We start from the raw sequence: 6,689 nt of genomic DNA on the forward strand, positions 1-6,689 counted from the left end.
CTGTCTCTGACTTCACACTTTGCCTTGCAGCACTGTTTTGGTGTGCCCTCATGACCTCACTTTATGCTTCTAAACTATGGACAGGAGGTCATTGAAAGGCCAGGTGCTCTGTACTCGGTATTTTGAAGAAGACTTTTAATGTTAAGCAGCATTGTGACGATTTATCACACCTGTTTTATGTTCCAGGGAGCATTTGAAAAAGATTGACTTACCAAGTAGTTGCAGGGCGTAGACTGTGCTTGGACTACACTCCCACAGAGGATAACTAAAAACTGTTACTGGGCACTAAAGCCAATGAAAACCTGCATCCCTGTCTGTGTGCATATGTGTGAACCCCGTGGTCACAGCCATCTAGTGACTTCCAACACATTTGGGGACTGCAAATGGTGACTTTTCTTACCGTCCATCTGTGCTCGAGATAGTTTTAGTTGCTTGCGCTGAACACAATCAGATGTTTCATAATCTTCACTAATGACAAAGATGTCATGCAGGAGGATTAGCTATTGTTTCAGAAGATACTTCTTTGATGCGTCTTATGTTCTCAAGAGGAATGAGCTGCTGATCTCTTTTTGAGCTGATCTGGTTACCATGGAGGCATGGCAATGTTTAGTTCTTTTCTGTTTTGTAATCATATGTTCTACTCTGATTTGCCCAACCTATACTGGCATAACAGCATTCCTGTATTGTGTTTTTGTTTACCATGAAAGGTGGACAGATGGCTGGGTGGGGAGATGTCATTTAACTATGCCTCTCTTGAACTAAAATGACTTTGATTGGTACTCTTTGTGTATAAAAATAGGAACATTTAGGGCTCGAATTAATAATTAAGACTAAGAACATTGAAGGTTTTACCTGAAAACAGTAGGTTAAACGTTGTTGTGGCCCAAGCATTTCTTTCAATGGTTTCTTCCTGCATGAAACTGCTCTAGTAACTGTACTCAACATCATTTAAAACCTTGGGAATAAAACAGGTCAACCCTTTAAGAAACTAAAGCACAGCAAGATCTTAAAAATGTCTTTGCAAAAAATTGTATTAAATAAAGATCTCTTGAGTTAATAATTAATTGAATTTAAGAGTAAAACATTTTCTCAGTTTAATATTTTCATAAAACATTCAGCCTCAAGACTTTTTTGTCATCCAAAATGTGTGTGCTAGAATGTAAAGAAGCACGCACACGATAAATAAAGCATGGCACTTTGTTTTGCCTTATTGAAACAGTAAATGATAGGCCCTAACATTTATTACGGCAGCAGCAAATACAACAATAAAGTATTACGTAGGAATACATGTTACTCATACAGGTGCAACCTATTAACAAAAGAATGAGAGATTTTCGGTTTAAGTAGTGGTTGGTGACGAAAAGAGGAAAGTTTTCCAGAGATTTTTCTTTCAAAAGAGTGTCATCTACTCGTCTTTTGGCTTGTTTTGGAGGTTTTAAAATCCAGACCCTCACCCAAACACATCTACACTGATGCTATGCATGCAAGTACTACTCCAGTGCAACAAACGGATGATACACTGTTTTGTAACCAAGCCATGTCTGTAATCGATAGGCCTGAATTGGTGTTAACCAGTAATTATCCTTTTCTGTACGTTACATTCATGATGGAACGATGAGCAGCCCTGGGCGTTACCTGCCTTGCAACATGAGTCACATGAGAATGGCTTTGGCCACCTGTGGCAATGATGCTTGATTGCTAAATGTTGCATATAATGTGAAAGTTGCATTTCATGCTTATATTGCAATATTTATCACTTTTTATATAGTGAACTAATGTGGACAGAGCATCATTGTTGTACCACTCTACAAAGACATTAAAGGCCTATTTTGTTCTATGACAGTTAGACATTCCAGCCATGGAGGCAAGGCAAGGCAATAGTATATATATATATATATATATATATATATATATATATATATATATATATATATATATAATGTTTATATATCATATAAACATGATATAGACGCGCAAGTTGTATATATATTTTGATGTCAACAAACGTGAATATACAATAGTGCAGTCTTGCAAAAAGCCTAAAATTGTCATTGTCATTGTCATTGTCAAGTTCTCTGAGAAATGTTGTAGGATCTAAATAATCTGCAATCTGGACTCAACTGTATCAACTATAAGAGGTTTAATTTACAGTCAGACATGGAAGAAATGAATGAACAAAATAAATATATGGTTAGTTTATAACTTCTTTATGTATGACACCAAACTTGGTCAGTTTTGGCAGTTGGATGGATGAGTGTGTGGTGTATCTTTGTTAATCTAGCATGGGTAGAAAAACAGACCTGGAACCAATGAAGTCTACCTTTTTCTAGCAAGTATAAGAGCTTCAGATACTTTAGCACACATCACTAAGACACTTGTTAAAGTCACTGTTAATTTTAGTGACGAGAAGCCATTTACCTTTGAAGACAAACTATAAGAACAGAAAATCATAGTGAATTCATCCTGATCACTCTGCAAAGATAAGTACAGATCTCCACTGCGTCCTGAATGTTTCTGCTGTTGTGAACTACAAGTAGTTATAAAGATGGAATGCTGGTATGGGGTATAAGATATCCTTCAATGATTCCCAAAGGGTGAATTCTAGCAAAAACTTTTTTACATTATATTTTAGTAAATTGCACAATTTATTTTTTAGGTTTATTTTTTTACTGAATCTGAAGTTGTCAGAGGAAAACTAAGTGAAACATATTCAGAAGAATTAGACAAAGACTGTTTGGTCAAAAGACTGAATCAAAAATCTCTGTCACATTTTTTCTTTTTCTTATTTTTTTACTGTTTTTATCCTATATTTTAAGGTCTCCACCCACATCCACCCATTACATCTAAGCATGTGACATGTGAGTTTCAATTGGTAGACAAAAAAAAAAAACATTAGTAATGACTAAATATTTGATATTAGTTTACATTTAATGATGGTCTCAGGACCCACCTGCTTCACCCCAAAATTCACCTACTTCCACCTCATCCAGCTTCTCTCCTACCCCTGCCTTCTTGGATTTAACTGCCCAGATGAACGAGCTGGTTCTGGCTGGCACAAGACTGACACCCCACCCTTTACCCCACCATGGTCCCATCTTATCTCCTCTAAAGAACCAATCTGCACCACCCATCCCTCCTCGACGATACCAGGCCCAGGATCACTCTTCTCCTCAGGCCAGCTGTGTTCATCTTAGAGCGACACAGGTCTGATGTGTGCTGGGTCCAGACTGCAATAGCTCTATTTTTAGGAACAACCAGAAAAAGTCAGGGCCTTATGGAGTTAATGCAGCTTCTTTATTTCCTGTGGTGACAGGTAACACAGGTAAAATTGTGAAATTAAAGAAAAGCAAAAAGCTTTATCGAGATAAAAAATTGACTCCTATAACATGTCATCCAAAAAGTCCACCAGTGTCTCCAGTAAAGTCTTTAAAATTAGCTCTTCTTAATGTTAGATCTCTTGTTAACAAGTGATTCAAGAGTTCTGTTTTTAGTCGTTTATAGACCCCCAAAATATTCTGGAGAATTCATGGATGAGTTTGCTGAACTGCTGTCAGTTGTATGCACTGAATACAACTTTTTAATAAAAACAGGTGACTTAAATATTCATGTAGACAATAACATGGACAATACTGCCAAAGAACTGGATACTTTTGGTCTTATACAACATGTGACTGGTCCGACACACACTCAAGGTCACACTTTGGATCTGGTTATCTCTAAAGGTGTTGATATCTCTGCTGTTGATGTAAGAGACTTAGCTCTATCTGATCATTTCTGTCTTTTTTGAACTAGAGACTGTAACATCTGTTCACTCATTCAGTGCCAGCCATTTTCAAATTTTCTACCCCCCTCAGTGCCAGCCACTTTTGAGCATTTTGACTGATTTTAAAGACCCACAGAATATTTTCTACTATGACTATCTGAAATCTGACACCAGATTCTGAAAGATTGAATCATCTACTGTCATGAAAAAAAAACCACGTTCCGTTCTTTTGTAATCGGCCATTGAATAGAGCAAGTTTTACACAAATCTTCAGTTTCAGAGCAAAAAGCTGAGAAAACAGCCTTTTTGTAAAAAAAAAAAAAAAACCCTGTCAGTGACTTTAAAGCTATTTTTTTTTTTTTGCTTTAGTGACAACTCTAACATCTGAACATTGTTTCCTTATATAAAACATTAAAAACAACACTAAGGGAGCGGTGTTTAGCTCAGTGGGTAGAGCGCCCGCCCCATGTACAGAGGCCATAGCTCCTCACCTGCAGCGGGTCCAGGTTTGATTCCCGGCCTGGGACCCTTTCCTGCGTGTCATTCCCTGCTCTCTCTGACCCCCTTTCCTGTCAAGCAACTGTCATATAAAGGCCACTAGAGCCAAAAAAATCCTTTAAAAAAAAAAAAAAAAAAAAAAAAACAACACTAAGACCGGGCTTTTGATGGCAAAATTATTATTATTTTGCTGTCTATGTCAGAGTTGAATGAATTTCTTACTGTATTTTGGCGTTCCTCCAACTTTCCCTCCCGTCAGTCTGCACACACGTAACTTCCTCTTCCTCATGACACGCAGCAATGACCCGTTTAGCCCGGTTAGTTAATGGTTTTATCTCATGATCACAACATTATCAATAATCTACTCAGGTCCACAAATGTTCTGTGTTAGTATGTGGAGCTGTGAGCTGCTGGATACATCACAATATCACTTCATAGCGCCATAATCACACTCGTTCCTGTTCCTCCTCCCCAGCTAATGGTAGCATCAGTGGCTAATCTCTCATCTAAAGGTGCACCGCTGCCGTCGTCAGGGCACAGTTGGTCACTACAACACCCCACAGCTTAGATATTGATGAGGGACCTCTGCCAGGGTGTTTTCTAGTAATCCCCGTGAAAAAACGCAAATGACGAGTTTTTCGTCAATGGTGCTGAGCGTTTGGATTTGAAATGACGAGATATCTCGTCGGGGGCACTGAGTGAGTTAATACAAAACTAAGAGAAAACCAAACACACAGAAAACACCTTGTAGGAGGACTGAGATAATACAGAATTTGAAATCTGTTTGTAGAAGAGCTGAGCGTAAATGGAGATCAACACAACTCCAAATTCTTCTAGAACTATACAAAATAAGTCTGCAAAAATTCAATGATGGCTTGTTCAAAGCAAGGCAGCAATACTTTTCTGAAATTATTGCCAAAAATGTCAACAACTCTCGCACGTTGTTTTCTGTAATTGAAAAGCTCACAACCCCCCCAGATCAGATAGCCCCTGAATTACTGTCAGCTGGAAAATGTAATAAATTTGCTGTATATTTCAATGAAAAAATACAATCAATAAGGTCAAACATCAGAACAAACCAGCAAAATAACAAAAAGCTTGAACAGCTTCAACCACTGAGGGAGGAGTCAACTACAATGTTAGAGTTTATTACAGTGAACCCAAAAACAATAGAGGAAACTGTTCAGCAGATGAATCCATCAACATGTTGCCTTGACACAATACCCTCAAACTTCTTTAAAACTGTTGTAAAGTCAATTGTCACTGATGTGTGTCAGATAATTAACTGCTCATTCCAATCAGGCACCGTACCAAAATCCCCGAAAGTAGCTGCTGTTAAACCTCTGTTAAAAAAGAGAACACTGGATGCCTCTATACTGGCTAACTATAGACCAATCAGCAACCTTCCCTTCATGGCCAAGATCATTGAGAAGGTGGTCTTCAACCAACTGAGTCAATTCTTAACATTCAACAAAATATTTGATAAATTTCAGTCAGGTTTTGGTTCTCATCACAGCACAGAAACTGATCTGATCAAAGTGATCAATGACATAAGGTTGAACACTGATTCAGGAAAAGTATCTGTTCTCATTCTATTGGATCTAAGTCTGCATTTGACACTGTAGATCATACAATTTTGTTGCACAGATTGCAAACATGGGTTGGACTAAATGGAAAAGTAATGCAATGGTTTAAGTCATACTTGGAGGAGCGAAGTTATTTTGTAAGCATTGGAAACTTCCTCAGGGCTCTGTTCTTGGACCTCTTCTGTTTAGCCTTTATATGCTTCCTTTAGGACAAATTTTACAGAACTGTAAGGTTGATTATCAGAGCTACACAGATGACACACAACTATATCTATCACTGAACCCAGATGACCATGGTCCCATTGAGGTGTTGTGTGACTGCTTAGAAAAAGTAAACTGCTGGATGAGTGAAAACCTCCTTCAACTAAACCATGACAAGATGGAGGTGATTGTCTTTGGTAACAAGGAAAAGAGGACTGCTGTCAGTGAGTATCTGAGTCTGGATCTTTAGAAGATAAAGACCAAGTCAAAAACCTTGGTGTTCTGATTGACTCAGATCTTACATTCAGCATCAGATCAAATCAAAAACATCTTCTACCACCTAAAGAACATCTCCAGAGTGAAAGGTTTAATGACTCAGAAAGATCAGGAGAAACTGGTCCATGCTTTTATCTCCAGCAGACTGGACTATTGTAATGGTCTTCATCAAACATCTACAGCTGGTTCAGAACGCTGCAGCTCAGGTCTGAACCAGAACAAAGAGGTCAGAACACATTAGTCCAGTTTTAAAGTCTTTACACTGGCTCCCAGTCAGCCTCAGAGGAGACTGTAAAGTTCTGCTGCTGGTTATAAATGTGTGAATGGGTTTGGTCCAGAATACATCTGTGAGATGTTAGTCAGGT

This window comes from Gouania willdenowi, chromosome 4 (assembly GCF_900634775.1).
Source record: "Gouania willdenowi chromosome 4, fGouWil2.1, whole genome shotgun sequence".
NCBI classification, from domain to species: Eukaryota; Metazoa; Chordata; class Actinopteri; order Blenniiformes; family Gobiesocidae; genus Gouania; species Gouania willdenowi.